The sequence below is a fragment of the Bombina bombina genome, chromosome 11 (genome assembly GCF_027579735.1).
Source record: "Bombina bombina isolate aBomBom1 chromosome 11, aBomBom1.pri, whole genome shotgun sequence".
Lineage (NCBI taxonomy): Eukaryota > Metazoa > Chordata > Amphibia > Anura > Bombinatoridae > Bombina > Bombina bombina.
This window is the reverse complement of record NC_069509.1, coordinates 85,048,622-85,075,541: the sequence shown is the minus strand read 5'-3', so window position 1 is coordinate 85,075,541 and position 26,920 is coordinate 85,048,622. Positions and strand designations below refer to the sequence as shown.

At 40.9% G+C, this 26,920-nt stretch overlaps 1 protein-coding gene across 1 annotated transcript in view; it reads right to left on the bottom strand.

The window, feature by feature from the left end:
* Positions 1-26,920, bottom strand: part of LOC128642128 (regulator of G-protein signaling 11-like) — an 801,065-nt gene that overhangs the window by 477,604 nt on the left and 296,541 nt on the right. The gene's annotated exons all lie outside the window — the stretch shown is intronic.

Genomic DNA, 26,920 nt, shown 5'->3' with positions numbered 1-26,920 from the left:
CTCTAAAGTTCTATTTAGAGGCTACTAAAGATTTCAGACAAACATCTTCCTTGTTTGTTGTTTATTCTGGTAAAAGGAGAGGTCAAAAAGCGACTTCTACCTCTCTTTCCTTTTGGCTTAAAAGTATTATCCGATTGGCTTATGAGACTGCCGGACGGCAACCTCCTGAAAGAATCACAGCTCACTCCACTAGGGCTGTGGCTTCCACATGGGCCTTCAAGAACGAGGCTTCTGTTGACCAGATATGTAAGGCAGCGACTTGGTCTTCACTGCACACTTTTGCCAAATTTTACAAATTTGATACTTTTGCTTCTTCGGAGGCTATTTTTGGGAGAAAGGTTTTGCAAGCTGTGGTGCCTTCCGTTTAGGTGACCTGATTTGCTCCCTCCCTTCATCCGTGTCCTAAAGCTTTGGTATTGGTTCCCACAAGTAAGGATGACGCCGTGGACCAGACACACCAATGTTGGAGAAAACAGAATTTATGCTTACCTGATAAATTACTTTCTCCAACGGTGTGTCCGGTCCACGGCCCGCCCTGGTTTTTTAATCAGGTCTGATGAATTATTTTCTCTAACTACAGTCACCACGGTACCATATGGTTTCTCCTATATATATTTCCTCCTGTCCGTCGGTCGAATGACTGGGGTGGGCGGAGCCTAGGAGGGATCATGTGACCAGCTTTGCTGGGACTCTTTGCCATTTCATGTTGGGGAAGAGAATATCCCACAAGTAAGGATGACGCCGTGGACCGGACACACCGTTGGAGAAAGTAATTTATCAGGTAAGCATAAATTCTGTTTTTCCAGTGTGTGACCGTAAATCCGTTTGTTTCTCCGTCCACGTGACTACTCTTTAAAACTCTACGGCAAGAGGGAAGGTCCAAACTTTGACTGATTTGTTCAGCATACAGGTTACTGCAACGCATTTCGGCCGTCAACTACAGCCTTTGTCAAACATGTTCCTGTATGTATGATGCTCCTATTTATACATTAAAGGTCCAACAGGATTCTGTTTTATTAACTCATTGTTTCTGTGTTTCCAATTTTATTTGGAGAAGCATACAGAATGGCTGTATCTGCTCTTTTGTTGAACAGCAGCAGGATAATCTTAATATAGTTGCTTTGTTGGTGTTGTACGGGCTATAAATAGAAGCCATTTTATAGAGTCTCCATGGCCCATTATAAATAATGATGCCATGTGATTAAGAAAATAAATATATGTCATTAGTATTGTTAAGAAAATATACGAGTGGATGCTTGTGTGATTCTTTTTTGCAATTAATGACGGGCACTAATTTCTGCTGATCCTAGAGTATCATATGAGTAAATAAAGCACACCTTAATATATAAGGGGAAAATATAGAATCGTGTAGCTATGAGTGGGCTTAGAATGAACCTTAGATAGTGTATTTCAATAAAAGAAATAAAATCCATTATATAAATGTATGTATGGATATCTTTCCCAATAGCAATTATTTATATAATTTTGGATGTAGTATATATACAGGGTTTTTGGAGTAGTTAATATTTCTATTAATACATCTATAACAATCAAATAAAAATCTGTTAAGAAATACTTATTTCACTATTTTAGATATAAAAAGAGAGATGTATAGAAAATATATATAGATATATGAAAAATAAAATCTGATGCACAAAGGGTATATGCAGAAAAAATATTTAGAAAAAATATTGTATAAATATATATATATATAATAATAATAATTTAATATGTGGGGAAAAATATTTATGATTTGGGCATTTTAAAATACATATTATCTCAAAAGCAAGGAAAGATATATGTATATATCTATCAAAAAATGTGTGTATATATATATATATATATATATATACCAAAAGTGTGTAAAATATATGTATATATACAGGTAGACGAAGTTGATCATTTATTTGTTATTTTAAAAAACAGTTGAGACTAAAATCTAAATGTAGTCCTTTAGGATGGAGAGTGTGAAGCTCAAAAATCCATTTTGCTTCAGTTTTTAGCAGCTGGTTTTCTTGATTACCACCCGTTTTTTTTTCTTAACCTTTTTAATTGCTATAAATTGAAAGTATTTCAAATTACTATTATTACATAGTCTAAAGTGCTTAGGGACTGGTTGGTCTATATTCCTTTCTTCTTCTGAACTCTCGATTGACAGAATATGCTCCATAATTCTTTCTCTTATAGTTCTTTCTGTTTCCCCTGTGTATTTTTCCCCCTGTAAGGAGGTTAATATCCCTTTAAGAAGCTCAGCTGCAGAATACTTCTTTTGCTATGAGTTAGTGGTTACAGTACGTAATACAGAGTTTATTTATAAAACAGAAATAATAAACCTGGTTGTTGTTTGTGTCACTGAGGTTTTAGAATCCCCTTATATATATGAAGGGTATCTTTGTAGCAGTGAGTTTAATTATTATTGCAAGCAAGCAAGTATTATTATATAAAGTCTGTAACAAGTATGAAGTTGCACAGATAAATTAATCCCAGAGTTTCCTTTACTGAAGTTCAGGCTTTTGTAGTTATGTGATGAATATCAAAGGCTGTATAAATGAATACCTTGAATCATGCAGGATATATAGTTGGATATTACTTTTCTCCGGAATAATAATTACTTGGTATCAAAACAGTTCAGCAATGCGTTTTTATTAAATAAGCGATGGTAATGTTACCTTATTTGTTCCTTGCTGAATGAGGCTGACTTACACTGCAAACGGTTGCTCAGGTTCTGTCCCCGGCGTTTCCCTGCAGCGTGTAATGGCGGAAGCCTGTGTTGGGGGAGGGTTCAGCTTCAGTATATGGCTGTAGTACAGATGCCGATACGGTAACGAAACAAACTGACTGATTTACAAGGCAGAGACTGCAGTGGTGAGAGTTGTGATATCCTTATCACTTCGATGTAATTTAGTATAACTCTTCTGAGGATTTGATGAATTGAGTTGCAGATTGATTGGTGTATTCAGCCACAGACGATGAAGTTGAATTTGTCCTTGTGAGACTGGAAAATAGTTAAACAGTGGATTTATCCCTTCTCAGGTGTATTTCAAGTTTTAGCTCAGGTCTTCAAGAGTTTGTAGGTCAAACGAAAATTACTAAGCAGTGATTGCCAGGAAGTTGCAGGATTTTAACAGGAAAGCAACCAATAGGTGGAGAGAAAGGAACGTTACTGCTTAAAGGTACAGTGTCCCTGACATGATCCCCCCCCTAAGGGAGCTGTTCCATAGCTACCGGATGAGGACGATCTGGGTGTCTCCGATGGAAAGCAGAAATCAATCTGGGAGCTTTGAGGTTGTAAGCAGGTTCCCAAGAGTCTTCATCTGATGAGAAGTTTTTCCAGCGTATCAAATACTGTAATTTGCCAGAGCGCATACGAGAGTCCAATATGGAATGAACCTCATACTCATTAGGGTCCAGAACAGTTGGAGGTGGAGGAAGTAAAGTGCTGGTGTCACGTAAATCTCCATAAGGCTTTAATAAAGATACATGTATGGTGGGATGGATCTTTAAATTATCAGGAAGTTCTAAAGTAACTGCATTTTGATTTACTATTCGTTTTATTGAATATGGTCCAATGTAAAGACTTGCCATCTTCTTACTGGGAATCTGTAGTCTAAGATTCTTTGTGGACAACCAAACTTTGTCTCCAATGGAATATGCTGGGGGTACCCTTCTACGAAGATCATAATACTTCTTTTGGACATCCTGAGCATCTTTGATATTTTGATGTATATAGTTAAAGTTATCCACAAGGGAGTTATGCAAATCGTCCACTAAAGGTGAATCAATGGATTCTTGTGTAGATAATGTAAAAGTTGGATGGTACCCATAGTTCGCGTAGAAGGGAGTAAGTTTCGTAGAGGAGTTGACAGAATTATTATAAGCAAACTCTGCCATTGAGAGGTAATCCATCCAGTCGTTTTGATGATAAGCACAAAAACATCTTAGGTACTGTTCCAACCACTGGTTAATTCTCACTGCTTGGCCATTTGTCTGCGGATGAAAGGATGTAGAAAACCTGTGATCCATGTGTGTTAGTTTGCAGAGGTTGGTCCAAAAACGAGAGGTAAACTGGGAACCTCTGTCAGTTGTGAGAGTTGGTGGTATTCCATGTAATCTGACTATATGGTGCAAAAAGAGTTGAGCTGTCTCTGATGAGGTTGGGAGTTTATGGTATGGCAGGAAATGTGCCATCTTGGTGAAAATATCCACAACAACAAAAATTGTAGTTTGACTTTTAGATATTGGTAAGTCCACAATAAAATCCATGGATAAATGTTGCCATGGTTTTGTAGGAACTGGAAGAGACATGAGCAATCCATATGGAGGTTTTCTTTCAGATTTGGAAGTAGCGCAAATTAAACAGGTTTTAACATACTGGTGTATAGTTTTATCCATCTTGGGCCACCAGAAAGTTCTCTTAATAAGTTCTGATGTTCTTCGGAAGCCTGGATGACCAGAGAGTGGTGAGTCATGTAAAGTCTTCAGTATAGTCGATCTCATGCCTTGGGGTACATAAATTTTATCACCATGATATAGAACCCCGGATTTAGTTGTAAGAGTGGAATGCTCGGATGTGACATCTTTTCTGTCTTTGATTGTGTGTTCTTTGATTTGTGACATAAGGGATGACGTTAATCCAATAAATCTTTCTTTTGGTATTACATCAGTGTTGATGTACTCATTTTCTGGTTTTACTGGTAATCGTGACAAAGCATCAGCTTTCCCATTTTTATTAGCTGGTCTGTAAATGATGTTGAAAGAGAATCTAGAGAAGTACAAGCTCCATCTGACTTGTCTCGCAGAAAGAGTCTTGTTACTTTGTAAGTATTGCAAGTTTTTGTGGTCAGTAAAAATCTTAATGGGGTATTTTGTACCCTCTAGTAAGTGTCTCCAATGTTCTAGGGAGAGTTTTATTGCTAACAGCTCTTTGTCCCCAATCGGATAGTTCCTCTCAGCTGAAGACATGACTTTGGAAAAATAAGATATTGGGTGAATGGGACAATCCGGTGACGTCTGTTGTGATAGTATTGCTCCTATGGCGTAATCGGAGGAGTCTACTTCTAGAACATAATACAAGGTTGGGTCAGGAAACCTCAAAATAGGAGCAGAAATGAAACAGTTCTTCAAGGTTTGGAAAGCTGAGTTAGCATCTGGAGTCCAATGGAATACAACAGACGAACTAGTAAGTCTGGAAAGTGGTTTTGCAAGTTTTGAGAAGTTTTTTATAAATTTCCTGTAATAGTTGGAAAACCCAAGAAATCTCTGGAGATCTTTTTTGGTCTTTGGTGTAGGCCAATTCTTCACAGCATCCACCTTTTCTTTCTGCATTTCTATGCCATAAGGTGAAATGTTATAGCCGAGGAATGACACTCTGTCGGTGTGGAACATGCATTTTTCTAGTTTTGCGTAAAGCTTATGTTGTCGTAACCTGGAGAGGACACTCCTCACATGTGCGACATGATCTGTATAAGATTTAGAATAAATTAAAATGTCGTCTAAGTATACGACTACACAAATGTCGAGAAGGTCACGGAAAACGTCATTTATGTAATGCTGGAATGTGGCGGGAGCATTACATAAACCAAAAGGCATGACCAAATATTCGTACAACCCATACCTGGTTCTGAACACAGTAAGCCATTCATGACCTTCTTTAATTCTTATCAGGTTGTACGCTCCTCTTAAATCAAGTTTAGAGTATATTGTGGCTTCCGAGAGACGCTCAATTAACTCAGGTATTAGAGGGAGTGGATAACGGTTTTTTATCGTAACTTTGTTCAGTTGCCGGTAATCGATGATAGGCCTGAGACTTGAATCTTTATTTCGGACAAAGAAGATTCCCGCACCAGCTGGTGAGGTTGAAGCCCTGATAAACCCCTTCCTGAGATTTTCTTCCAAGTAGGTCTTTAAATGATCCAACTCAGGTTGACTGAGAGGATATAGGTGTCCGTAGGGTATAGTTGCTCCAGGTTGAAGTTCTATCGGGCAATCATACGGACGATGTGGTGGTAAAGTTTCTGACTCAGTTTTACTGAAAACATCGGAGTAGTCAGAATATTCAACAGGCAAAGCCGGAGTATTGGTATCAGTTTTTAACAGGATTTTATCTTGATTGCAATGATGTAAACAATATTGCGAGTTGAATGACACTTGTTGGGGAGTCCATGTTATTTGGGGGTTATGGTGCTGCAACCATTTAATGCCTAGAACAACAGGGAAATGAGGAGAAGGTAATACATCAAAAGAAAGTAATTCACTATGACCAGCAACAGAAACCTTTATGGGTATGGTGTGGTGAGTTATTGGACCAGTAGTAATTGTAGAACCATCAATGACACGGACACAGATAGGGTTTGCTTTTTGAATGATTGGAATTTTATTTGATTTTACAGTTTCTGCATCAATGATACTTCCATAGGCTCCAGAATCAATAATTCCATCAAGTGTCAACTGGCTTTGGTCCCACTGTAGGGAAAGAGATAAAATGCAGTAAGCAGATTTGTTAGCGTTAATGACTGATGTATAGATAGGGTTTAACTTACTTCGTTTATTTTTTTGTAGTGTAGGGCAATCTTGTACTGTATGTGCAGGGTTGGCACAGTACATACATAGAGATTTAACCCTTCTTCTGAGTCGTTCCTCAAGAGTTAAAGGGCCTCTTATTATTCCAATTTCCATGGGTTGGTCTAACTGTTTAGTTGTAGAGGGAGCCTCCCTAGGTGGTAGAAAAGTAGAAGGTCTAGGACGAGCATCTATTGCATAACGCTCAGCGCGTCTTTCACGTAACCTGCAGTCCATTAAGATGGCTGTACGCATGAGTGCTTCCAGAGATTTGGGTAGTTCAATCCGAGCTAGTTCATCCTTTAAATTATCAGCCAGACCAAGCCTAAATTGATTCCTGAGAGCCACTTGGTTCCATTGTGAATCTGTAGCATACAATTTAAAATCAGTTATGTAGTCCTCCACTGGTCTCTTACCTTGTTTTAGATTTCTCATAGAGGATTCTGCTGTGAGTTGAACGTCAGTGTCTTGGTATAATTCATCCAAGGAAGTAAAGAAATCCTCTAAGCTTCCCAATAAGGGGTCATCTGTTTCACAGAGGTTGTCTGCCCAGGTGCGAGGCTCACCCCTGAGGAAAGAAATTGTACTCAAAACTTTAACCCTCTCAGTAGGGTATGTTCTAGGCTTTAAGTTGAATAGCAATTGACAGGAGTTCTTAAACTGTCTGTAAAGTTTACGATTCCCAGAGAATGGCTCTGGAAGAGCAATCTGTGGTTCTGGGGTTAAATCATGATGTGAGGGTCTAGTCGAAATGGAATCCCTAATAATGTTCCTGAGGGATTGATTTTCAATTTGTAAGTCATGCACTGCTTGTGCTAATTGATCTACCTTCTGTGTGAGATTATACACAACTTGAGGAAGCTCTGCTGGCTCCATATTGATGGCTTAGTAATTATGTAAGGAGGTTAATATCCCTTTAAGAAGCTCAGCTGCAGAATACTTCTTTTGCTATGAGTTAGTGGTTACAGTACGTAATACAGAGTTTATTTATAAAACAGAAATAATAAACCTGGTTGTTGTTTGTGTCACTGAGGTTTTAGAATCCCCTTATATATATGAAGGGTATCTTTGTAGCAGTGAGTTTAATTATTATTGCAAGCAAGCAAGTATTATTATATAAAGTCTGTAACAAGTATGAAGTTGCACAGATAAATTAATCCCAGAGTTTCCTTTACTGAAGTTCAGGCTTTTGTAGTTATGTGATGAATATCAAAGGCTGTATAAATGAATACCTTGAATCATGCAGGATATATAGTTGGATATTACTTTTCTCCGGAATAATAATTACTTGGTATCAAAACAGTTCAGCAATGCGTTTTTATTAAATAAGCGATGGTAATGTTACCTTATTTGTTCCTTGCTGAATGAGGCTGACTTACACTGCAAACGGTTGCTCAGGTTCTGTCCCCGGCGTTTCCCTGCAGCGTGTAATGGCGGAAGCCTGTGTTGGGGGAGGGTTCAGCTTCAGTATATGGCTGTAGTACAGATGCCGATACGGTAACGAAACAAACTGACTGATTTACAAGGCAGAGACTGCAGTGGTGAGAGTTGTGATATCCTTATCACTTCGATGTAATTTAGTATAACTCTTCTGAGGATTTGATGAATTGAGTTGCAGATTGATTGGTGTATTCAGCCACAGACGATGAAGTTGAATTTGTCCTTGTGAGACTGGAAAATAGTTAAACAGTGGATTTATCCCTTCTCAGGTGTATTTCAAGTTTTAGCTCAGGTCTTCAAGAGTTTGTAGGTCAAACGAAAATTACTAAGCAGTGATTGCCAGGAAGTTGCAGGATTTTAACAGGAAAGCAACCAATAGGTGGAGAGAAAGGAACGTTACTGCTTAAAGGTACAGTGTCCCTGACACCCCCACATTTCTTGCATTCTATAATATAAATTATATTTTTGTCCATACATCTTATGGTATCTTTAATTTTGAACTCCTTTCCTGTCTGGTTTGATTTGAACATTTTTATTCTATCAGCGTGTCTGCAGGCTTTACAAATTCTGCATGGGTAGAAACCTATCAGTTCTTCACCTAGTACTCCTTTTTCCAATGTTTGTATTTTTACAGTAGGTGCTAGTATACTTTTTAAGTTTCTTGCTTTACGGTATACGAATTTTGGAATGCTTGGAAGTGTGGGACCTATGTGAGGGTCTGCTAAGAATATTCTCCAATGTTTTTTAATGATTTTTTCTAAGTTATTTTTATCCTCACTATATTCTGTGATGAATGGGACAAATAATGTATCTGTAGTGTCTCCAATTCGATTATTTTTTGTTTTGTATTTTAAAATACTATTTCGTTCTACCTGTTGTACAATTCTACTTTCCTTTTCAATGGGCTCATCTTCATAGCTTCTATCTATAAATTTCTTTTTTAAAAGTAACGATTATTTCTCGAAGTCTTCTTCCTTTTTGCAATTTCTTTTTAGTCTGAGAAACTGCCCCTTTGGTATATTGTTTATCCATCTGTGTAAGTGACAACTGGTTTCATGTATGAAGTTATTTGAATCAACCTCTTTGAAGTAAGTTCTAGTTACTATTTCATTATTTTCCATTTCTATTTACAGTGAATTTTTTGTTTCTATTCATTTCTGCTAGACATAGTAGTAGATCATTTTCTGATCCTTTTCAAATGAAAAAAAGATCATCTATATATCTTTTGTGAATTACAAATTTATCCTTGAACTTGGTTGTAGCAAAAATTGTGAAATAATAATAATAAGAAATGTATTTTCCCTCATATGTTTTTAACAATGTTATGATATCCTCTGTGCACATCTAGTATCTTCTGTATACATCTAGTGTAGAGCCTTTGCTAGGACACATATACTCCATATATTTTACTATCATTTTTTTATTTGCATTATCACTATTCATTATACAATATTTAATTGTTACATTTATTTTCACAGTGCATCAGGCACATATATAATTAACTTCTCTCTTGGTAATAGCGTTTCAGCGCTCCTTTCCTCTTCCATTTTTGTGTACAAAATCTATGGGAAATCAAATTTCCTGATTTGTCTGGATATGTAAATGAGCTCTGTTTTTTTAACATATTAACCATATTTCAGGTAACCACTGTTACTCACCAAAACCTGTTTTGTGATTGGTCTTATAAATGTATTTGTTTAAGGTAGGTATATTTGTTTGTATGCCTCTATATAACTGAATACTTTTTATTTTATAGCTTATAAGGCGAGATGATACTATCCATGCCCTGAAGGAAGACCTCTCTCGTTGTCAACAGAAGGCAGCCTCTCTTTCAGATGTCGTCATCGACCTCAAGCGACAGCACAAGTACAACAGTGTCTGCCTAGTTCCAGTGGAGCAGGAGGTAGGATAAATGTGCTTTTCCTAAGTTTATCATGGTATTCAAGATGTTTCTATTAATAATTTTGTCTGTCTTGTACCATGTTCCCTGCATTTCTGTAGATGTTAATCTCCTTAGCTGTTATTGCCATTTTATAACACCAATCTCCAGGGTCCAATATGGTTGTCTTACTCCTCAATTTGATAACCTAATCCAGCATTATTCTTCACCTTGTCCTGTGTCTCTTGTCATGGAGCATTTCACTGTTTTCTGAGCATGTCACAGTTTTTATACAGAATATTATTTCTTACTGAGAGGTTCCTAATGTCTCAACACAAGGAGATGTTACTATACTATTCTATTGGAGCGCCACTATTTTGCCTCTATAGGGCCGATTTATCACGGGCCTAATGGTGCCGTATACAGCTGTTTTCGTGCTAGCTTTCAGGCTCACCGAAAACAGGAGTTAAGAAGCATCAGTATTAAGACCACTGCTTCTTAACTTGTCCGCCACCTCTGAGGCGGCGAACAGCAATCCGCACAATCGTATACAATCGGGTTGATTGACACCCCTGCTAGAGGCCGATTGCCCGCGAATCTGCTTTGGGCAGCATTACACAAGCAGTTCACCTGTCGGCATTTATCGATGTGCGCTCGCACATTGATAAATCTACCCCTATGTATGAATAATAAAAAAAATATAGGGGCTGATTTATCAAGGGCTGAATGGCCCCTGATGCTCCTGTTTCCGCGCGAGCCTTTAGGCTCGCTGGAAACATAAGTTAAGAAGCAGCAGTCATAAGACGGCTGCTCCTTAACCAGTACGCTGCCAGAACTGCTTGTGCAATGTTAAATTTATAAATCTTAAATCAAAGGATATCGGTATACATTAATATTGAATCAGTCCATTTATGTCGCTAAGTCTGTTATGTGTGCTATTTAGGTGTTCGCAGCTCCTTATAGGCACTGTTGCAGTATCCGTAAAAACCAAACACTTAACTCCTTCTGTAATAAACACAGCACGTGAAAAAAACAATCTAAAGGCCAGATTATAAGTGGAGCGCTAAATATATATATATATAAAATTGCAAGCAAGCGATATTAGCGCTCCACTTTGTAATACCAGCACAAATTAATGGACTAGATTACAAGTGGGACAGTTTTTTTTTTTTTGGCGTAAGTAAAAACTCTGTTAGGATTTGAATTTTTTCACTTTTCGAGTTGTATTAGCAGTACAAGTTCTACGCAAACTTATTTCTCTTGTTAAGTGTATCCAGTCCACGGATCATCCATTACTTATGGGATATTAACTCCTCCCCAACAGGAAGTGCAAGAGGATTCACCCAGCAGAGCTGCTATATAGCTCCTCCCCTAACTGCCATTACCAGTCATTCTCTTGCACCCAACGACTAGATAGGATGTGTGAGAGGACTACGGTGATTATATTTAGTTTTATACCTTCAATCAAAAGTTTGTTATTTTATAATAGCACCGGAGTGTGTTATTCCTTCTCTGGTAGAATTTGAAGAAGAATCTACCTGAGTTTTTACTATGATTTTAGCCGGCGTAGTTAAGATCATATTGCTGTTTCTCGGCCATCTGAGGAGAGGTAAACTTCAGATCAGGGGACAACGGGCAGATTAATCTGCAAAGAGGTATGTAGCAGCTTATTATTTTCTGACAATGGAATTGATGAGAAAATTCTGCCATACCGATATAATGTAAACTCAGCCTTAAATGCAGTAGCAGCAACTGGTATCAGGCTGTCATGTATGTATATTTTACACTTCAGTATTCTGGGGAATGGCACTTCACTGGAATTATACTGTGTGCATAAGACTTTAGCCTAATTTGCAGGGACTGGCAACAGGCTCTTTAATAACACTTAATTTATGTTAAACGTTTTTTGCTGGCATGTAAAATCGTTTCATTTTCTGAGGTACTGGGTGAATAAAATGTTTTGGGCATTATTTTTTCCACTTGGCAGTTGTTTTATTTAATTTATGACAGTTTACTGATCTCTCTCACTGTTGTGTGTGAGGGGGAGGTCAAAAAATTCAGTCAGAAGCTCATTGTATTTCCTGCATGATCCGGTTCATCTCTACAGAACTCAGGGGTCTTCAAAACTTGTTTTGAGGGAGGTAATCATTCACAGCAGAGCTGTGAGATTGTAGTTGACTGTGATAAAAAACGTTTATTTCTGTAACTTTTTTTTCTGCTATCAGGGTTAGTTATCCTTCGCTAATGGGAACAAGCCTTTGCTAAAATTGTGTTTTTTACAAAGATTTGATGCTATAACCTTTCAGTTTATTAACTTTCAACTGTCATAACTCTTTCTGTGCTTCTTATAGGCACAGTACGTTTTCATATTATAGTAAATTACTTGAAAAGTATTTCCAAGTTGCTAGTTTATTTGCTAGTGTGTTAAACATGTCTGATTCAGAGGAAGACATCTGTGCTATATGTGCTAATGCCAAAGTGGAGCCCAATAGAAATTTATGTACTAACTGTATTGATGCTACTTTAAATAAAAGTCAATCTGTACAAATTGAACACATTTCACCAAACAACGAGGGGAGAGTTATGCCGACTAACTCGCCTCACGTGTCAGTACCTGCATCTCCCGCTCGGGGGGTGCGTGATATTGTGGCGCCGAGTACATCTGGGCGGCCATTACAAATCACATTACAGGATATGGCTACTGTTATGACTGAAGTTTTGGCTAAATTACCAGAACTAAGAGGTAAGCGTGATCACTCTGGGGTGAGAACAGAGTGCGCTGATAATGTTAGGGCCATGTCAGATACTGCGTCACAACTTGCAGAACATGAGGACGGAGAGCTTCATTCTGCGGCTGACGGTTCTGATCCAAACAGATTGGATTCAGATATTTCAAATTTTAAATTTAAGCTGGAAAACCTCCGTGTATTACTAGGGGAGGTGTTGAATGATTGTAACACAGTTGCAATACCAGAAAAAATGTGTAGGTTGGATAAATATTTTGCGGTACCGTCGAGTACTGACGTTTTTCCTATACCTAAGAGACTTACTGAAATTGTTACTAAGGAGTGGGATAGACCCGGTGTGCCGTTCTCACCCCCTCCGATATTTAGAAAGATGTTTCCAATAGACACCACCACACGGGACTTATGGCAAACGATCCCTAAGGTGGAGGGAGCAGTTTCTACTTTAGCTAAGCGTACCACTATCCTGGTGGAGGATAGCTGTGCCTTTTCAGATCCAATGGATAAAAAGTTAGAGGGTTACCTTAAGAAAATGTTTGTTCAACAAGGTTTTATATTGCAACCCCTTGCATGCATTGCGCCTGTCACGGCTGCAGCAGCATTTTGGTTTGAGTCTCTGGAAGGGACACTTGAATCAGCTCCATTAGATGAGATTACACACAGGCTTAAAGCTCTTAAGTTAGCTAACTCATTTATTTCAGATGCCGTAGTACATTTAACTAAGCTTACGGCTAAGAATTCCGGATTCGCCATTCAGGCGCGCAGAGCACTGTGGCTAAAATCCTGGTCAGCTGACGTTACTTCTAAGTCTAAATTTCTTAATATACCTTTCAAAGGGCAGACCTTATTCGGGCCCGGATTGAAAGAAATTATCGCTGACATTACAGGAGGTAAAGGCCATGCCCTGCCTCAAGACAGAGCCAAACCTAAGGCTAGACAATCTAATTTTCGTTCCTTTCGGAATTTCAAAGCAGGAGCAGCATCAACTTCCTCTGCTCCAAAACAAGAAGGATCTGTTGCTCGCTACAGACAAGGCTGGAGACCTAACCAGTCCTGGAACAAGGGCAAGCAGGCCAGGAAACCTGCTGGTGCCCCTAAAACAGCATGAATTGAGGGCCCCCGATCCGGGAACGGATCTAGTGGGGGCAGACTTTCTCTCTTCGCCCAGGCTTGGGCAAGAGATGTCCAGGATCCCTGGGCGCTAGAGATAATATCTCAGGGATACCTTCTGGACTTCAAATACTCTCCCCCAAGAGAGAGATTTCATCTGTCAAGGTTGTCAACAAACCAAATAAAGAAAGAGGCGTTTCTACGCTGCGTACAAGAGCTTTTATTAATGGGAGTAATCCATCCAGTTCCACGGTCGGAACAGGGACAAGGGTTTTACTCAAATCTGTTTGTGGTTCCCAAAAAAGAGGGAACTTTCAGGCCAATCCTGGATTTAAAGATCCTAAACAAATTCCTAAGAGTTCCATCGTTCAAAATGGAGACTATTCGGACAATTTTACCCATGATCCAAAAGGGTCAGTACATGACCACAGTGGATTTAAAGGATGCTTACCTTCACATACCGATTCACAAAGATCATTACCGGTATCTAAGGTTTGCCTTTCTAGAGAGGCATTACCAGTTTGTAGCTCTTCCATTCGGATTGGCTACGGCTCCGAGAATCTTCACAAAGGTTCTGGGTGCTCTTCTGGCGGTACTAAGACCGCGAGGAATTGCGGTAGCTCCGTACCTAGACGACATTCTGATACAAGCTTCAAGCTTTCAAACTGCCAAGTCTCATACAGAGTTAGTCCTGGCATTTCTAAGGTCGCATGGATGGAAGGTGAACGAAAAGAAGAGTTCTCTCTTTCCACTCACAAGAGTTCCCTTCTTGGGGACTCTTATAGATTCTGTAGAAATGAAGATTTACCTGACAGAAGACAGGTTAACAAAGCTTCAAAATGCATGCCGTGTCCTTCATTCCATTCAACACCCGTCAGTAGCTCAATGCATGGAGGTGATCGGCTTAATGGTAGCAGCAATGGACATAGTACCCTTTGCACGCCTACATCTCAGACCGCTGCAATTGTGCATGCTAAGTCAGTGGAATGGGGATTACTCAGACTTGTCCCCTACTCTGAATCTGGATCAAGAGACCAGAAATTCTCTTCTATGGTGGCTTTCTCGGCCACATCTGTCCAGGGGGATGCCATTCAGCAGGCCGGACTGGACAATTGTAACAACAGACGCCAGCCTACTAGGTTGGGGCGCTGTCTGGAATTCTCTGAAGGCTCAGGGACAATGGAATCAGTAGGAGAGTCTCCTACCAATAAACATTCTGGAATTGAGAGCAGTTCTCAATGCCCTTCTGGCTTGGCCCTAGTTAACAACTCGGGGGTTCATCAGGTTTCAGTCGGACAACATCACGACTGTAGCTTACATCAACCATCAGGGAGGGACAAGAAGCTCCCTAGCAATGATGGAAGTATCAAAGATAATTCGCTGGGCAGAGTCTCACTCTTGCCACCTGTCAGCAATCCACATCCCGGGAGTGGAGAACTGGGAGGCGGATTTCTTAAGTCGTCAGACTTTTCATCCGGGGGAGTGGGAACTTCATCCGGAGGTCTTTGCCCAAATACTTCGACGTTTGGGCAAACCAGAGATAGATCTCATGGCGTCTCGACAGAACGCCAAGCTTCCTCGTTACGGGTCCAGATCCAGGGATCCGGGAGCGGTTCTGATAGATGCTTTGACAGCACCTTGGACCTTCGGGGTGGCTTATGTGTTTCCACCCTTCCCGATGCTTCCTCGATTGATTGCCAGAATCAAACAGGAGAGAGCATCAGTGATTCTAATAGCGCCTGCATGGCCACGCAGGACTTGGTATGCAGATCTAGTGGACATGTCATCCTGTCCACCTTGGTCGCTACCTCTGAAACAGGACCTTCTGATCCAGGGTCCCTTCAAACATCAAAATCTAATTTCTCTGAAGCTGACTGCTTGGAAATTGAACGCTTGATTTTATCAAAACGTGTTTTTTTCTGAGTCAGTTATTGATACCTTAATACAGGCTAGGAAGCCTGTTACCAGAAAGATTTACCATAAGATATGGCGCAAATACTTATATTGGTGCGAATCCAAGAGTTACTCATGGAGTAAGGTTAGGATTCCGAGGATATTGTCTTTTCTACAAGAAGGTTTAGAAAAGGGTTTATCCGCTAGTTCCTTAAAGGGACAGATTTCAGCTCTGTCCATTCTTTTACACAAACGTCTGTCAGAAGTTCCGGACGTTCAAGCTTTTTGTCAGGCTTTAGCTAGGATCAAGCCTGTGTTTAAAACTGTTGCTCCACCATGGAGTTTGAACTTAGTTCTTAATGTTTTACAGGGGGTTCCGTTTGAACCCCTTCATTCCATTGATATCAAGTTGTTATCTTGGAAAGTTCTGTTTTTAATGGCGATTTCCTCGGCTCGAAGAGTCTCTGAGTTATCTGCCTTACATTGTGATTCTCCTTATCTGATTTTTCATTCAGACAAGGTAGTTCTGCGTACTAAACCTGGGTTCCTACCTAAGGTGGTCACTAACAGGAATATCAATCAAGAGATTGTGGTTCCATCTTTGTGTCCTAATCCTTCTTCGAAAAAGGAACGTCTGCTACACAATCTAGATGTAGTCCGTGCCCTGAAATTTTATCTACAGGCAACTAAGGATTTTCGACAAACGTCTTCCCTGTTTGTCGTTTATTCTGGTCAGAAGAGAGGTCAAAAAGCTTCGGCTACCTCTCTCTCATTTTGGCTTCGTAGCATAATATGGTTAGCCTATGAGACTGCTGGACAGCAGCCTCCTGAAAGAATTACAGCACATTCTACTAGAGCTGTGGCTTCCACTTGGGCCTTTAAGAATGAGGCTTCTGTTGAACAGATTTGCAAGGCTGCAACTTGGTCTTCTCTTCATACTTTTTCCAAATTTTACAAATTTGACACTTTTGCTTCTTCGGAGGCTGTTTTTGGGAGAAAGGTTCTTCAGGCAGTGGTTCCTTCCGTATAAAGAGCCTGCCTGTCCCTCCCGTCATCTGTGTACTTTAGCTTTGGTATTGGTATCCCATAAGTAATGGATGATCCGTGGACTGGATACACTTAACAAGAGAAAACATAATTTATGCTTACCTGATAAATTTATTTCTCTTGTAGTGTATCTAGTCCATGGCCCGCCCTGTCACTTTAAGGCAGGTAATTTTTTCCATTAAACTACAGTCACCACTGCACCCTATGGTTTTCCTTTCTCTGCATGTTTTCGGTCGAATGACTGGTAATGGCAGTTAGGGGAGGAGCTATATAGCAGCTCTGCTGGGTGAATCCTCTTGCACTTCCTGTTGGGGAGGAGTTAATATCCCATAAGTAATGGATGATCCGTGGACTGGATACACTACAAGAGAAATAAATTTATCAGGTAAGCATAAATTATGTTTTTGCGCTAGCATTAACACGAATAGAGCGAAAAACTTAACTTGCGTTTTTGTGTGCATGTATTCTCCCATAGAAATCAATGGAGAAAAAAAACCTGAGATCGCGCAAACTCCATCACCTTTTCGAATTCCCCATAGAAGTCCATTGTAAAAAAAATGTTGAATAAACAAACACCCATAGCACATACAACATAGCATATTCACATTGACACATGTCAAATATTTACAGTACATACATAGTTAAAATCTTTATTAAATATGAATATTGCATAAATATGTTTTTTTCTAAGCTATGGTGAGTCCACAGGATCATCAATTACTGTTGGTAATACCACTCCTGGCCTGCAGGAGGAGGCAAAGAGCACCACAGCAAAAGCTGTTAAGTATCAATTTCCTACCCATAACCCCCAGTCATTCTCTTTGCCTCGGTGCAAGGAGGAGGTGCGGTTTTAGTGTCTGATGATTTTCACTTCAATCAAGATTTTATTATTTTGAAAGCCAGAGTAGATTTGCTCTAATCTTTCCCTTCAACATTGGGCATAGCTGTGCTCCATGTCAGTCTCTTCAGTAGGGCAACAGTGGCTTTAAAGCAGATAGGAACTTGTGGAGTGGACTTCGCTGCGTTTTCCTAACATTTTGCTGCCCTGATATAGAAAGCCAGAGTAGGTTTACTCTGTTCTTTCTTGTTTCCACAGGTCCCTGTAAGGAGTGGCATCCTTCCATACCATGAGGACTATCTCCCTGTCAGATAGTCTAAAATGCAGGTAAGTGCCTAATGTCTTCTGGGGTGGATAGAAGGCTGGCACTATATGATTAATAATAAAGGATAAACCTGTTTTCTCCAACATTGGTGTGTCCGGTCCACGGTGTCATCCATTACTTGTGGGATATTCTCCTCCCCCACAGGGAAAGGCAAGGAGAGCACACAGCAAGAGCTGTCCATATAGTCCCTCCCAGGCTCCGCCCCCCCAGTCATTCTCCTTGCCGCTCTGAACAAGTAGCATCTCCTCGGGGATGGTGAGGAGTTTGTGGTGTTTAATTCTTCTATCAAGAGATTGTTATTTTAAAATAGTGCTGGTATGTATTACTTACTCTGAAACAGAAAGAGATGAAGATTTCTGTTTGTGAGAGGATTATGATTTTAGCAGCAGTTACTAAAATCGTTTGCTGTTTCCACATAGGACTGTTGAGATGAGATAACTTCAGTTGGGGGAAACAGTTAGCAGGCTCTTCTGCTCAAGGTATGACTAGCCATATTTCTAACAAGACTGTGTAATGCTGGAAGGCTGTCATTTTCCCCTCATGGGGATCGGTAAGCCATTTTCTTAGTCTCAAACAGAATAAAGGGCTTATTATGGGCTATAAACTGGTAGACACTTTTAGGGGCTAAATCAATTGCTTTATTTAAGTATTATATGCAGTTTGAAGTTGTATTTCACACTTTTATAACATTGGGGAACGTTTTTAGCACCAGGCACTTGTTAAGACACCTTCCCAGTCAGGAAGGGCCTTTCTCTGTAGTAGGCAGAGCCTCATTTTCGCGCCATTACTGTGCAGTTAATTTTGAGTTCAGTACATGCAGCTGCATGTGTGAGGGTCTGGAATCCACTAAAAACGTTCCTAGAAGGCTTCATTTGGTATCATATACCCCCCTGGGATTGGTGAAGTTGCAGCAAAGGCTGTGGCTGGGACTGTAAGGGGGTTAAAATTGAAAATTGGGGTGCAATACTTTGAATGTATTAAGACACTGTGGTGAAAATTTGGTAAAGATTGGATAATTCCTTCATAGTTTTTCACATATTCAGTAATAAAGTGTGCCCTGTTTAACATTTAAAGAGACAGTAACGGTTTTGTTTTAAAACGGTTTTTGTGCTTTATTAACCAGTTTAAGCCTGTTTAACATGTCTGTACCTTCAGATAGATCATGTTCTGTATGTATGGTAGCCAATGTGGTTCCCCCTTCAAATATAGTGTGATAATTGTGCCATTGCGTCCAAACAAAGTAAGGACAGAACTGTCACAAATTGTAAAGTTGCCCAGGATGATTCCTCAGATGAAGGAAGTAGACATAGTCTACATCATCTCCTTCTGTGTCTATACCAGTTATGCCCGCGCAGGTGACCCCTAGTACTTCTAGCGCGCCAATGCTTGTTACTATGCAGTAATTGACGGCAGTAATGGATAACTCCATAGCTAATATTTTATCCAAAATGCCAGCATTTCAGAGAAAGCGCGATTGCTCTGTTTTAAACACTGTAGAGCAGGAGGGCGCTGATGATAATTTTTCTGTCATACCCTCACACCAATCTGAAGTGGCAGTGAGGGAGGGTTTGTCAGATGGGGAAATATCTGATACAGGAAGAATTTCTCAGCAGGCAGAACCTGATGTTGTGACATTTAAATTTAAATTAGAGCATCTCCGCGCATTACTTAAGGAGGTGCTATCTACTCTGGATGATTGTGACAATCTGGTCAACCCAGAAAAATTGTGCAAGATGGACAGTTCCTTGAGGTCCCGGTGCACCCTGATGCTTTTCCGATACCTAAACGGGTGGCGGACATAGTGAATAAGGAGTGGGAGAAGCCAGGCATACCTTTTGTCCCTCCTCCTATATTTAAGAAATTGTTCCCTATGGTCGACCCCAGGAAGGACACATGGCAAACAGTCCCTAAGGTCGAGGGGGAGTTTTCTACTCTAGCCAAGCGCACGACCATTCCTATTGAGGACAATTGTGCTTTCAAAGATCCTATGGATAAAAAATTGGAGGGTTTGCTTAAAAAGATTTTTGTACAGCAAGGTTACCTCCTTCAACCTATTTCGTGCATTATTCCTGTCACTACAGCGGCGTGGTTCTGGTTCGAGGAACTGGAAAAGTCGCTCAGTAGGGAGACTCCGTATGAGGAAGTCATGGACAGAATTTACGCACTTAAGTTAGCTAATTCCTTTATTTTAGACGCCGCTTTGCAGTTAGCGAGGTTAGCGGCAAAAAATTCAGGGTTTACAATTGTGGCGCGCAGAGCGCTCTGGCTAAAGTCTTGGTCGGCGGATGTATCTTCCAAGACAAAATTGCTTAATACCCCTTTCAAAGGTAAGACCCCTTTTGGGCCAGAATTGAAAGAGATTATTTCAGTCATCACTGGGGGAAAGGGCCATGCCCTCCCACAAGATAAACCTTTCAAGGCTAAGAATAAGTCCAATTTTCGTTCCTTTCGCAATTTCAGGAACGGACCGGCTTCCAACTCGGCAGCCTCTAGACAAGAGGGTAACGCTTCCCAGACTAAACCAGCTTGGAAATCAATGCAAGGCTGGAACAAGGCTAAACAGGCCAAGAAGGTCTCACTTATCTTCAAACCAAGTAAAGAGACAGGCATTCTTACATTGTGTAGAAGACCTGTTAAAGATGGGAGTGATACTCCCAGTTCCAACTGTGGAACAAGGTCAGGGGTTTTACTCAAATCTGTTTGTAGTTCCCAAAAAAAGAGGGAACTTTCAGACCAATTCTGGATTTAAAAATTCTAAACAAATTTCTCAGAGTGCCATCGTTCAAAATGGAAACTATTCGAACGATTTTACCTACAATCCAGGAGGGTCAATTTATGACTACCGTGGATCTAAAGGATGCGTATCTGCATATTCCTATCCACAAAGATCATCATCAGTTCCTAAGGTTCGCCTTTCTGGACAAACATTACCTATTGTGGCTCTCCCATTCGGACTAGCCACTGCTCCAAGGATTTTCACAAAGGTGCTCGGGTCCCTTCTAGCGGTTCTAAGACCCAGGGGCATTGCAGTGGCACCTTACTTGGACGACATCCTAATTCAAGTGTCGTCTCTTTCAAAGACAAAGGCTCACACAGACATTGTTCTAGCCTTTCTCAGATCTCACGGGTGGTAGGTGAACATAGAAAAAAGTTCCCCGTCTCCGTCAACAAGAGTCCCTTTCTTGGGAACAATAATAGATTCTTTAGAAATGAAGATTTTCCTGACAGATGTCAGAGAGTCAAAGCTTCTAAACGCTTGTCAAGTTCTTCACTCTGTTCTACGGCCTTCCATAGCTCAGTGCATGGAAGTAGTAGGGTTGATGGTTGCAGCAATGGACATAGTTCCTTTTGCGCGAATTCATCTAAGACCATTACAACTGTGCATGCTCAAACAGTGGAATGGGGACTATACAGACTTGTCTCCAGTGATTCAAGTAGATCAGAAGACCAGAGACTCACTCCGTTGGTGGCTGACTCAGGATCACCTGTCCCAGGGAATGAGCTTCCGCAGACCAGAGTGGGTCATTGTCACGACCGACGCCAGTCTATTAGGCTGGGGCGCGGTCTGGGATTCCCTGAAAGCTCAGGGTCTATGGTCTCGGGAAGAGTCTCTTCTCCCGATAAACATCCTGGAACTGAGAGCGATATTCAATGCTCTCCGGGCTTGGCCTCAACTAGCAAAGGCCAGATTCATAAGATTCCAATCAGACAACATGACGACTGTTGCTTACTTCAACCATCAGGGGGGAACAAGGAGTTCCCTGGCTATGAGAGAGGTGACCAAGATCATCAAATGGGCGGAGGATCACTCCTACCACCTGTCTGCGATCCACATCCCAGGAGTGGAAAACTGGGAGGCGGATTATCTGAGTCGTCAGACCTTTCATCCCGGGGAGTGGGAACTCCACCCGGAGGTGTTTGCCCAGTTGACCCAATTATGGGGCATTCCAGACATGGATCTGATGGCGTCTCGTCAGAACTTCAAGGTTCCTTGCTACGGGTCCAGATCCAGGGATCCCAAGGCGACTCTAGTGGATGCATTAGTGGCGCCTTGGACTTTCAACCTAGCTTATGCGTTTCCACCGTTCCTTCTCATTCCCAGGCTGGTAGCCAGGATCAAACAGGAGAAGGCCTCTGTGATTTTGATAGCTCCTGCGTGGCCACGCAGGACTTGGTATGCAGACCTGGTGAATATGTCATCGGCTCCACCATGGAAGCTACCTTTGAGACAGGATCTTCTAGTACAAGGTCCATTCGAACATCCAAATCTAGTTTCTCTCCAGCTGACTGCTTGGAAATTGAACGCTTGATTTTGTCTAAGCGTGGGTTTTTGGATTCTGTAATAGATACTCTGGTACAAGCCAGAAAACCTGTGACTAGAAAGATTACCATAAAATATGGAAAAGATATATCTGTTGGTGTGAATCCAAGGGATTCTCATGGAGTAAGATTAAAATTCCTAGGATCCTTTCCTTTCTCCAAGAAGGTTTGGATAAGGGATTATCAGCGAGTTCTCTAAAAGGACAGATTTCTGCTTTATCTGTCTTGTTACACAAACGACTGACAGCTGTGCCAAATGTTCAAGCTTTTGTTCAGGCTTTGGTCAGGATCAAGCCTGTTTACAGACCCTTGACTCCTCCCTGGAGTCTAAATTTGGTTCTTTCAGTTCTTCAAGGGGTTCCGTTTGAACCCTTACATTCCATAGATATCAAGTTGTTATCTTGGAAAGTTCTGTTTTTGGTTGCTATTCTTCTGCTAGAAGAGTTTCTGAATTATCTGCTCTGCAGTGTAATCCGCCCTATCTGGTGTTCCATTCAGATAAGATTGTTTTGCGTACTAAACCTGGTTTCCGTCCAAAGGTTGTTTCCAACAAGAATATTAACCAGGAAATAGTTGTGCCTTCTTTGTGTCCGAATCCAGTTTCAAAGAAGGAACGCTTGTTACACAATTTAGATGTAGTCCGTGCTTTAAAGTTCTATTTAGAAGCAACAAAGGATTTCAGACAAACGTCTTCTCTGTTTGTAGTTTATTCTGGCAAGAGGAGAGGTCAAAAAAGCTACTGCTACCTCTCTTTCCTTTTGGCTGAAAAGCATCATACGATTGGCTTACGAGACTGCCGGACGGCAGCCTCCTGAACGAATCACAGCTCACTCTACTAGGGCTGTGGCTTCCACATGGGCCTTCAAGAACGAGGCTTCTGTTGATCAGATATGTAAGGCAGCGGCCTGGTCTTCTCTGCACACTTTGTCCAAATTCTACAAATTTGATACTTTTGCTTCTTCGGAGGCTATTTTTGGGAGAAAGGTTTTGCAAGCCGTGGTGCCTTCTGTTTAGGTAACCTGATTTGCTCCCTCCCTTCATCAGTGTCCTAAAGCTTTGGTATTGGTTCCCACAAGTAATGGATGACACCGTGGACCGGACACACCAATGTTGGAGAAAACAGAATTTAAGCTTACCTGATAAATTACTTTCTCCAACGGTGTGTCCGGTCCACGGCCCGCCCTGGTTTTTTAATCAGGTTTGAAGAATTTCTTTCTCTATACACTACAGTCACCACGGCACACTATAGTTTCTCCTTTTTTTCTCCTAACCGTCGGTCGAATGACTGGGGGGGCGGAGCCTGGGAGGGACTATATGGACAGCTCTTGCTGTGTGCTCTCCTTGCCTTTCCCTGTGGGGGAGGAGAATATCCCACAAGTAATGGATGACACCGTGGACCGGACACACCGTTGGAGAAAGTAATTTATCAGGTAAGCATAAATTCTGTTTTTTATTATGCCTGCACACATAGTGGGACAAACATCCTGAAGTCAGGGTTATTACAGACAGAGGCAGGCACTATGCATAGTAACAGAGACTATAATTGAACTCCGGTATTGCAGGGGTTAATTTTATTCGTTGGCATAATTCAGAAACTTTATTTGAGAAACAAATGTGTGTTTTACATTGCATATTGTGTTTTCTCCTCAGTAACGCTTTGAAAAAGCGTCACATGATGCAGTTCCATTTTCCTAGCCTTCTGTTCCGGGCTGAAGTGTGCTTTTTTCTGTCAGAGAGGCAGCAGCTTCAAACTGGCATCTTTTCCTCTGTTCAGATGACAGTTTTTCTACTAACCGCTTCAAATATCTGTATGAAGGGCAGGTAGGCACATCAGTTGGCATAATTCAGAAACTTTATTTGAGAAACAAATGTGTGTTTTACATCGCCATTTTTGACTGTATTTAAAACAAATATCCTTGCAGAACACAGTTTCTTCGTTTTTTATCATCTCTTAGAGGGACAGTACAGTTTTTTTGGAGTTTTTGTTTTTCTGCAATATGGATCATGATGTTGTTACCATTGATAAATGTCCAATCTGCATGGATAGTCAAATTGTACCTCCCTTGCCTTTTTGTTCCAGATGTTATAGATAGAACATTAAAAAATAAAGATAAACTTTTTGTTTCTGAGCCAACAGTCTCTCAGGGTGATGCTGTCCAGGCAATGCCACAGTTTTATCCTCAGACGTCCCAATCCTTAATGGTGTCACATGCAGTGCCCTGTGTTTCCTCTCAATCTCCTGGAGTTTATTTTGAAGAAGAGATAGCTGCCCAGGTATCCTCTGCGGTATCTGCGGCATTAGCTGCCATTCCCAATCTTCAGGTTAAACGCAATAGGAACTTTAGAGATTCAGATTCTATGGTTGCTGTTCTGACTTCTGCTACCCAAGTGGCCCTTTCTCATAAGTCTGATGAGGAAGATATGTCAGTAGCCTTTGAGGGTGAAATATCAGATGCGGACAGCATAATTCCTTTATCTGATGCTGAAGTTGTGTCCTTCAAATTTAAGCTTTAACACCTCCATGTAGTGTTAAAAGAGGTTTTAGCTACACTTGATGACTCAGATATTCCTACTGCTGTCATCCCTAGGAAATCTGACAAACTAAACAAATATTTTTATGTTCCTTCCTCGGTGGAGGTCTTTCCTGTACCAGACCATGCCACAGAGATTATAGAAAAGTTATGGGAGAGGCCTGGTATTCCTTTTTCTCCTTCTCCAATTTTTTAAAAAAATTGTTTCCTGTTGCTGACTCAATCAAGGATTCTTGGCAAACAGTGCCCAAAGTGGAAGGGGCGATGTCTTCTCTGGCTAAGAGAACCACTTTTCCAATTGAGGATAGTTGTTCTTTTAAAGATTCAGTGGACAAGAAGCTGGAGGCTTATTTGAAGAAAATGTATGTTCATCAAGGTTTTCAATAGCAAACTCTGATGTGTATTGCCACTGTGACAAGTGCTGCAGCCTATTGGGTATGATGCCTTGGCTGAATCCCTTCAGGTTTGAGACTCCTTTCAAGATAGGATTATGGCTCTTAAGTTGGCCAATTACTTTATTACTGATGCTACCTTGCAGGCCATTAAGTTCGGTGCTAAGATTTCTGGTTTTACTGTGCTATCACGCAGAGCATTGTGGTTGAAATCTTGGTCAGCAGATGTTTCCTCTAAATCTAAGCTGCTGGTGATTCTTTATAAAGGTAAGACCTTGTTTGCACCCAGCCTGACTGAAATTATCTCTGATATTACGGGAGTAAAAGATCTTTCCTTCCACAAGATAAGAAAAATAGACTTAAAGGACGTCAGAGTAATTTTTGTTCCTTTCGAAATTTCAAAGGAAAGTCTTCCCCTTCCTCTTCCAAGCAGGAACAATCCAAACCTTCATGGAAGCCCTCCCAGTCTTGGAACAGGGGAAAACAGTTCAAGAAGCCTGCAGCTGACTCTAAATCAGCATGAAGGGTTTGCCCCCGATCCAGGATCGGATCAAGTAGGGGGCAGACTGTCTCAGTTTTCTCTAGCATGGATAAGAGATGTCCCAGATCCCTGGGCTGTGCAAATAATATCCCAGGGTTACAAATTGGAATTCAAGACTTTTACTACCAGGGGCAGATTCCACCTCTCAAGATTATCTGCAGACCAGATAAAAAGAGAGGCGTTCTTCTGCTGAGCTCCTCTTCTCCCTTTCCCGCCGGTACTGATTGCCTGCGGGTCATTCCCATATCCCTTTTACCCACAATCGCCTAGAGCTGGCACTTCCCCAGGAGAGGAGCTCATACAGCAGTCACCTATACACTATATATACTACTAGTTTCTTCTAAATATGACACCTGTAAAATTGTAACTGTATAATAAGCCCTCTGAGAGCCCCATTCGCATTGTTGACTTGGCATTCTAGACAGCTCCGCCCCTCATTCCCCTCTTTCCCCCTCCTTTTCTAATACTAGCAAGCGCTCTTGCCCGCTGAATTCTTTCTTCCCTTCTTTAGGCCATTCTGGTCTTAGAGCTTCTAAACAAATACTGCCCCACACTACCTCACCCTATTTAGAATAAACAAACTTAAAAATTCTCCCTCACGGTAAGCTTGGGCCACATTTATCATATGTAAAATAAAAAATCTGAGGTTCCATTATTTTATGTACAAACATAGATTCCGTTACTGACCTCCCTGATTTACATGGTTAACCCTAGCGATCTCATTTGTTCTTGTTCATTATTCTTTGGTCTATACCTATGTTTGTGCTATAAGGATGTATCGTTCAGGAATTTTGCTATCATTGTTATTGGATGAATATGTTGTAAAACTTTTATTATAACCTCAATAAAAAAAAACTTTTTGAAAAAAGAGAGGCGTTCTTGAAATGTGTTTCAGGATCTTTCCTCCCTGGTAGTGGTTTCAGTTCCAGTTCAGGACAGGGTCTAGGTTTCCATTCCAACCTGTTTGTAGATCCCAAAAAAGAGGGGAACTTTTCGACCCCATTTTAGACTTGAAATGTCTAAACAAGTTCCTCAGATTACCTTCCTTCAAGATGGAGACTATCCGCTTCATTCTTCCTTTAGTGCAGGAGGGTCAGTACATGACAACCATAGACCTAAAGGATGCGTACCTTCATGTTCCCATTTACAGGGATCATCAGAAATTTCTAAGATTTGCCTTTCTGGACAAACACCTTCAGTTTGTGGCTCTTCCATTTGGCCTTACCACAGCTCCCAGAATGTTTTCAAAGGTTCTGGGAGCTCTCTTGGCAGTGATCCAGTCAAGAGGAATTGCAGTGGCTC